At 63.0% G+C, this 8,546-nt stretch overlaps 2 non-coding genes across 2 annotated transcripts; both read left to right on the forward strand.

Moving 5' to 3' along the window:
* The first annotated feature begins 1,374 nt into the window (after positions 1–1,374).
* On the forward strand, positions 1,375–1,493 carry LOC131861633 (5S ribosomal RNA). Its single transcript, XR_009360667.1, has one exon. It is a non-coding gene; the product is annotated as a 5S ribosomal RNA (ribosomal RNA).
* A 5,915-nt stretch (positions 1,494–7,408) lies between these two features.
* On the forward strand, positions 7,409–7,527 carry LOC131861635 (5S ribosomal RNA). The gene has a single exon (XR_009360669.1). It is a non-coding gene; the product is annotated as a 5S ribosomal RNA (ribosomal RNA).
* The last annotated feature ends 1,019 nt before the right edge of the window (positions 7,528–8,546 follow it).

The following is an 8,546-nucleotide window of genomic DNA, read 5'->3' on the forward strand; positions in this document are numbered from 1 at the left end:
AAAAAAAAAAAAAACGAGATTTTAAAATTTCCGTTTTGAAAGATAGTGAAAAAAACGGAACGCGGGTGCCATCTTGAGCCCGCCCTGGTGTGCAGCCCAGGCAAGTTGTGCGCACCAAGGCACCCACCCTGGCCAAGGTGGGTCACGGGGTGGGTCCTAGGGTGGGTAACGGGGTGGGTACTAAGGTGCGTGCCAAGGTGGGTCATGGGGTGGGTGCCAAGGTGGGCACCAGGGTGGGTGTGCACCAACCCTAGCCAGGGTAGGTCACGGGGTGGTTGTCGGGGTGGGCGTCAAGGAGCCAAGGTGGGTGGCAAGTAGCCAAGTTGCGTGCCAAGGTGGGTGTCGGGGTGGGTGCCAAGGATCCAAGGTGGGTGCCAAGGAACCAAGGTGGGTGTCTGGGTGGGTGCCGAGGTGGGAGCCAGGGTGGGTCCCAAGGTGAGTGCAAAGGTGGGTGCCAGGGTCAAGGTGAGTGCCAATGTGGGTTCCAAGGTGCCAGGGTCAGGGTGAGTGCCAATGTGGGTTCAAAGGTGCTAAGTTGGGTGCGAGGTTGGGTGCGAGGGTGGGTGGGTGCCAAGGTGTGCTAGGTGGAAGCCCGGGTGGGTCGGCATCCCATGGGTGTCGAGTTGGGTGCCTGATGGGTGCTTCTTGTCAAGTTTTAGTCGTCGGGACTCATTTCGAGCCTTAGAGGTCGTTTCTTGTCCGGTTGCCCTGTCTTCGACCTGGGAACCCAATTTTGGTCCTCGGGTCCCATTTTTTTTTGTCTCGCATCCCACTTTTGGCCTGTGGCCTTTTCGGGGTCGATTCTCGTTTTGGGCATCAGAGCATGTTTCTTCTCCTAAAACCCAATATTTGTTTATTAAGTCTCGGAACACATTTTTGTTCTCGTGGACCCATCATGGGTCTTGGAACGCATTTGTGGTCCTTGGGTCCCATTTTGCATCCCGAAACTTGTGTTTTGGTGCTTGATCCCTATTTTGGGTGCCCACCTTGCACCAAGTGCGCACCCGGGGCAAACCGAGCGCCTTGGTGCACCGGGGCAAGATCGAGCGTGCACCCGAGGCGCCCCGAACATGCACCAAGGTGCACTCGGCCCACATGTGAGCGCAGGTCGTTGCGCCCGAGGTGGTGTGTGGGCACCGCGTTGCAGACGGGACACTGCACGCACACGACGCCCCGTCCAGGTGCACGCACGTAGGCCGGGCCGGGTGCACACCCGACGCCCTAGCAAGGTGCGCGCACCCGGGCAGGGCTCACACTTGGCGAACGGGGCGCACTTCGCGAGGGAGGGTGTGCACCTCGACGGGGGTGGGTGGCCGGGGTGGATTCGCACGTGGGTCGCGGTTTGCTAAGTACACACTGCGACAAGCTCATAACGGGTGCGATCATACCAGCGTTAGTGCACCGGATCCCATCAGAACTCCGCAGTTAAGCGCGCTTGGGCCGGAGTAGTACTGGGATGGGTGACCTCCCGGGAAGTCCCGGTGTTGCACCCTTTCTTAGTTTTTCGCCGGGCGTCGCAATGCTATTTGAATAAACCTTTTGCCCGTTTGCGTTCTCGTCGGGGCCGGGCCGGGCCGGGGTGCGCTGCCCGCACTACCGCGCGCGCGGGGGCGACACCGAGCGCGCACCCGAGGCGCCCCGAGCACACAGGCCACGGTGCAACCCGGGCGTTGTGCGCGCACCCCGGTGCGCCCGAGGTGCTGCGCGCGCACCCAGGTGAAATCGGTGTGCACCTCGGCCAGTGCGCGCTCGGTCGAGTCGCGCACGTTGGCCAAGGTGCACGGTGATGTTTCTTACTCTAAGGTTCCGCACCAGACGCCCGGGACAGGTGAGCGAAGCTGGGCGGGGCCGGGTGCGCGGCCGGGGCAGGTGCACGCAGCTGGAGAGAGCTTTGGAGCACACCAGAGGTGCGCACCTTGGAGCACACTTCGGAGCGCACCAATGATGCGCTCCATTCAAAAGTTTCCTGAAAAGGCAAAAAAAGTTGAGATTATAGAATTTCCCACTTGAGAGATTGTAAAAAAAAAAAATTTAAAATGAAGGAAACGCGGGTGCCAAGGTGTGCGCGCCCGGGTGCGCAGCCCAGCCAAGGTGTGCGCACCAAGGCGCCCACCCTGGCGAAGGTGCACGCAAGGTGCGCACCCGAGGCAAACCGGACAATTAACCCAACTTTCGACTTCGCGCGCACCTGCGCACCTTGGAGCGCACTTCGGAGCGCTCCTTGGTGCGCACCAATCTTGGGCACCTCGGAGTGCACCATGGCGCCCACCAAGGTGCGCACCCGGGGCAAACCGAGCTCCGACTTCGTGCGCACCTTGGAGCGCACGAAAGGTGCGCACCATGGCGCCCACCAAGGTGCGCAGCCCAGCCAAGGCGTGCGCATCAAGGTGCGCACCCTGGCGAAGGTGCGCACCCGGGGCAAACCGAGCTCCGACTTCGTGCGCACCTTGGAGCGCACAAAGGGTGCGCAACCCAGCCAAGGTGTGCGCACCCCGGGCAAACCGAGCTCCGAATCGTGCGCACCTTGGAGCACACTTCGGAGCCCTCCTTGGTGCGCACCGATGTTGCGCACCTCGGAGCGCACCCGGGGAAAACAATGCAATTAACCCGACTTTCGACTTCGTGGGCACCTCGGAGCGCTCTCGGGTTCGCACCTCGGAGCACACCGAGGTGCGCACCTTTGATGCGCTGCCTTCACCAATTTCCAGAAAAGGCAAGAAAACATTGAGAAGGTGTGCGCACCGAGGTGCCCACCCTGGCGAAGGTGCACGCGAGGTGCGCACCCGGGGCAAACCGGGCTCCGACTTCGTGCACGCCATGCTGCGCACCTTGGAGGGCCATGGTGCGCACCTTGGAGCACACTTCGGAGCGCTCAATGGTGCCCAACCCAGCCAAGGTGCCCACCGCGGCGAAGGTGCACGCGAGGTGCGCACCCGGGGCAAACCGGGCTCCGACTTCGTGCACGCCGCACCTTGGAGCACACTTCGGAGCGCTCCTTGGTGCGCACCAGGGCGCGCAACCCAGCCGAGGTGCCCACCCCGGCGAAGGTGCACGCGGGGTGCGCACCCGGGGCAAACCGGGCTCCGACTTCGTGCACGCCATGGTGCCCACCGCGGCGAAGGTGCACGCGAGGTGCGCACCCGGGGCAAACCGGGCTCCGACTTCGTGCACGCCGCACCTTGGAGCACACTTCGGAGCGCTCCTTGGTGCGCACCAGGGCGCGCAACCCAGCCGAGGTGCCCACCCCGGCGAAGGTGCACGCGAGGTGCGCACCCGGGGCAAACCAGGCTCCGACTTCGTGCACGCCATGGTGCCCACCGCGGCGAAGGTGCACGCGAGGTGCGCACCCGGGGCAAACCGGGCTCCGACTTCGTGCACGCCGCACCTTGGAGCACACTTCGGAGCGCTCCTTGGTGCGCACCATGGTGCCCACCAGGGCGCGCAACCCCGCCGAAGGTGCACGCGAGGTGCGCACCCGGGGCAAACCGGGCTCCGACTTCGTGCACGCCGCACCTTGGAGCACACTTCGGAGCGCTCCTTGGTGCGCACCAGGGCGCGCAACCCCGCCGAAGGTGCACGCGAGGTGCGCACCCGGGGCAAACCGGGCTCCGACTTCGTGCACGCCATGGTGCGCACCAGGGTGCCCACCGCGGCGAAGGTGCGCACCCGGGGCAAACCGGGCTCCGACTTCGTGCACGCCGCACCTTGGAGCACACTTCGGAGCGCTCCTTGGTGCGCACCAGGGCGCGCAACCCAGCCGAGGTGCCCACCCCGGCGAAGGTGCACGCGAGGTGCGCACCCGGGGCAAACCGGGCTCCGACTTCGTGCACGCCATGGTGCCCACCGCGGCGAAGGTGCGCACCCGGGGCAAACCGGGCTAGGACTTCGTGCACGCCGCACCTTGGAGCACACTTTGGAGCGCTCCTTGGTGCGCACCATGGTGCCCACCAGGCCGCGCAACCCAGCCAAGGTGTGCGCACCAAGGTGCACGCGAGGTGCGCACCCGGGGCAAACCGGGGTCCGGCTTCGTGCACGCCGCACCTTGGAGCACACATCGGGGCGCTCCCGGGTTCGCACCGGCGTTGCGCACCGTGGTGGGCACCTCGGAGCGCACCGTGGTGGGCACCTCGGAGCACACCAAGGTGGGCAGCGAGGTGCGCACCTTTGATGCGATGCCTTCACTAATTTCCATAAAAGGCAAAAAAAAACGAGATTTTAAAATTTTCGTTTTGAAAGATAGTGAGAAAAAGGGAATGCTGGTGCCATCTTGAGCCCGCCCTGGTGCGCAGCCCAGCCAAGGTGTGCGCACCAAGGTGCCCACCCTGGCGAAGGTGCGCGCCCGGGCAATTAACCCAACTTCCAACTTCGCGCGCGCCAGGGTGGGAGCGCACCCAACAACCGGGCCTGGGAAGAGCCAATGCGAGAAACCCCACCAAACGCTCTGACAAAAAAAGAGGGGGCGCTCCAGTAACCCCGCTTCGGAGCGCACCCTGGGCAAACCCAGCCAGGGTGCCCACCCCGGCCAAGGTGCAGGCGAGGTGCGCACCCGGGGCAAACCGGGCTCCGACAACGTGCACGCCGCACCTTGGAGCACACTTCGTAGCGCTCCCGGGTGCGCACCTCAGAGCACACCAAGGTGGGCAGCGAGGTGCGCACCTTTGATGCGCTGCCTTCACTAATTTCCAGAAAAGGCAAAAAAAAGAGGAGATTTTAAAATTTCCGTTTTGAAAGATAGTGAAAAAAACGGAACGCGGGTGCCATCTTGAGCCCGCCCTGGTGCACAGCCCAGGTAAGGTGCCCACCCTGGCAAAGGTGCGCACCCGGGCAATTAACCCTACTTCCGACTTCGTGCGCGCCAGGGTGGCAACCGGGCCTGGGAAGAGCCAATGCGAGAAACCCCACCAAACGCTCCGACAAAAAAAGAGGCGGCGCTCCAATAACCCCGCTTCGGAGCGCAGCCGGGGCAAACCCAGCCAAGGTGCCCACCCCGACGAAGGTGCACGCGAGGTGCGCACCCGGGGCAAACCGGGCTCCGACAACGTGCACGCAGCACCTTGGAGCACACTTCGAAGCACTCCCGGGTGCCCACCGGCGTTGCGCACCGTGGTGGGCAGCGAGGTGCGCACCTTTGATGCGCTGCCTTCACTAATTTCCAGAAAAGGCAAAAAAAAATGAGATTTTAAAATTTCCGTTTTGAAAGATAGTGAAAAAAACGGAACGCGGGTGCCATCTTGAGCCCGCCCTGGTGCGCAGCCCAGGCAAGGCATGCGCACCAAGGTGCCCACCCGCGGTGCACGCCCGGGGCAAACCGGGCTCCGACTTCGTGCAGGCCGCACCTTGGAGCACACTTCGGAGCGCTCCTTGGTGCGCACCATGGTGCCCACCAGGGCGCACCCGGGGCAAACCGGGCTCCGACTTCGTGCACGCCGCACCTTGGAGCACACATCGGAGCGCTCCCAGGTTCGCACCAGCGTTGCGCACCTTTGATGCGCTGCCTTCACTAATTTCCAGAAAAGGCAAAAAAAAACGATATTTTAAAATTTCCGTTCTGAAAGATAGTGAAAAAAACGGAACGCGGGTGCCATCTTGAGCCCTTCCTGGTGCGCAGCCCAGGCAAGTTGTGCGCACCAAGGTGCCCACCCTGGCGGAGGTGCGCGCCCGGGGCAAACCGGGCTCCGACTTCGTGCACTGCATGGTGCCCACCAAGGCGCGCAACCCAGCCAAGGTGCCCACCGCAGCGAAGGTGCACGCGAGGTGCGCACCCGAGGTGCACACCCGGGGCAAACCGAGCTCCGACTTCGTGCACGCCGCACCTTGGAGCACACTTCAGAGCGCTCCTTGGTGCGCACCAGGGCGCGCAACCCAGCCAAGGTGCTCACCCCGGCGAAGGTGCACGCGAGGTGCGCACCCGGGGCAAGCCGGGCTCGGACTTCGTGCACGCCGCACCTTGGAGCACACATCGGAGCGCTCCCGGGTTCGCACCAGCATTGCGCACCTTTGATGCGCTGCCTTCACTAATTTCCAGAAAAGGCAAAAAAAAAAAAAAAACGAGATTTTAAAATTTCCGTTTTGAAAGATAGTGAAAAAAACGGAACGCGGGTGCCATCTTGAGCCCGCCCTGGTGTGCAGCCCAGGCAAGTTGTGCGCACCAAGGCACCCACCCTGGCCAAGGTGGGTCACGGGGTGGGTCCTAGGGTGGGTAACGGGGTGGGTACTAAGGTGCGTGCCAAGGTGGGTCATGGGGTGGGTGCCAAGGTGGGCACCAGGGTGGGTGTGCACCAACCCTAGCCAGGGTAGGTCACGGGGTGGTTGTCGGGGTGGGCGTCAAGGAGCCAAGGTGGGTGGCAAGTAGCCAAGTTGCGTGCCAAGGTGGGTGTCGGGGTGGGTGCCAAGGATCCAAGGTGGGTGCCAAGGAACCAAGGTGGGTGTCTGGGTGGGTGCCGAGGTGGGAGCCAGGGTGGGTCCCAAGGTGAGTGCAAAGGTGGGTGCCAGGGTCAAGGTGAGTGCCAATGTGGGTTCCAAGGTGCCAGGGTCAGGGTGAGTGCCAATGTGGGTTCAAAGGTGCTAAGTTGGGTGCGAGGTTGGGTGCGAGGGTGGGTGGGTGCCAAGGTGTGCTAGGTGGAAGCCCGGGTGGGTCGGCATCCCATGGGTGTCGAGTTGGGTGCCTGATGGGTGCTTCTTGTCAAGTTTTAGTCGTCGGGACTCATTTCGAGCCTTAGAGGTCGTTTCTTGTCCGGTTGCCCTGTCTTCGACCTGGGAACCCAATTTTGGTCCTCGGGTCCCATTTTTTTTTGTCTCGCATCCCACTTTTGGCCTGTGGCCTTTTCGGGGTCGATTCTCGTTTTGGGCATCAGAGCATGTTTCTTCTCCTAAAACCCAATATTTGTTTATTAAGTCTCGGAACACATTTTTGTTCTCGTGGACCCATCATGGGTCTTGGAACGCATTTGTGGTCCTTGGGTCCCATTTTGCATCCCGAAACTTGTGTTTTGGTGCTTGATCCCTATTTTGGGTGCCCACCTTGCACCAAGTGCGCACCCAGGGCAAACCGAGCGCCTTGGTGCACCGGGGCAAGATCGAGCGTGCACCCGAGGCGCCCCGAACATGCACCAAGGTGCACTCGGCCCACATGTGAGCGCAGGTCGTTGCGCCCGAGGTGGTGTGTGGGCACCGCGTTGCAGACGGGACACTGCACGCACACGACGCCCCGTCCAGGTGCACGCACGTAGGCCGGGCCGGGTGCACACCCGACGCCCTAGCAAGGTGCGCGCACCCGGGCAGGGCTCACACTTGGCGAACGGGGCGCACTTCGCGAGGGAGGGTGTGCACCTCGACGGGGGTGGGTGGCCGGGGTGGATTCGCACGTGGGTCGCGGTTTGCTAAGTACACACTGCGACAAGCTCATAACGGGTGCGATCATACCAGCGTTAGTGCACCGGATCCCATCAGAACTCCGCAGTTAAGCGCGCTTGGGCCGGAGTAGTACTGGGATGGGTGACCTCCCGGGAAGTCCCGGTGTTGCACCCTTTTTTTGTTTTTCGCCGGGCGTCGCAATGCTATTTGAATAAACCTTTTGCCCGTTTGCGTTCTCGTCGGGGCCGGGCCGGGCCGGGGTGCGCTGCCCGCACTACCGCGCGCGCGGGGGCGACACCGAGCGCGCACCCGAGGCGCCCCGAGCACACAGGCCACGGTGCAACCCGGGCGTTGTGCGCGCACCCCGGTGCGCCCGAGGTGCTGCGCGCGCACCCAGGTGAAATCGGTGTGCACCTCGGCCAGTGCGCGCTCGGTCGAGTCGCGCACGTTGGCCAAGGTGCACGGTGATGTTTCTTACTCTAAGGTTCCGCACCAGACGCCCGGGACAGGTGAGCGAAGCTGGGCGGGGCCGGGTGCGCGGCCGGGGCAGGTGCACGCAGCTCGAGAGAGCTTTGGAGCACACCAGAGGTGCGCACCTTGGAGCACACTTCGGAGCGCACCAATGATGCGCTCCATTCAAAAGTTTCCTGAAAAGGCAAAAAAAGTTGAGATTATAGAATTTCCCACTTGAGAGATTGTAAAAAAAAAAAATTTAAAATGAAGGAAACGCGGGTGCCAAGGTGTGCGCGCCCGGGTGCGCAGCCCAGCCAAGGTGTGCGCACCAAGGCGCCCACCCTGGCGAAGGTGCACGCAAGGTGCGCACCCGAGGCAAACCGGACAATTAACCCAACTTTCGACTTCGCGCGCACCTGCGCACCTTGGAGCGCACTTCGGAGCGCTCCTTGGTGCGCACCAATCTTGGGCACCTCGGAGTGCACCATGGCGCCCACCAAGGTGCGCACCCGGGGCAAACCGAGCTCCGACTTCGTGCGCACCTTGGAGCGCACGAAAGGTGCGCACCATGGCGCCCACCAAGGTGCGCAGCCCAGCCAAGGCGTGCGCATCAAGGTGCGCACCCTGGCGAAGGTGCGCACCCGGGGCAAACCGAGCTCCGACTTCGTGCGCACCTTGGAGCGCACAAAGGGTGCGCAACCCAGCCAAGGTGTGCGCACCCCGGGCAAACCGAGCTCCGA

Source organism: Cryptomeria japonica, unplaced genomic scaffold, assembly GCF_030272615.1.
Source record: "Cryptomeria japonica unplaced genomic scaffold, Sugi_1.0 HiC_scaffold_32, whole genome shotgun sequence".
Classification (NCBI taxonomy): domain Eukaryota; kingdom Viridiplantae; phylum Streptophyta; class Pinopsida; order Cupressales; family Cupressaceae; genus Cryptomeria; species Cryptomeria japonica.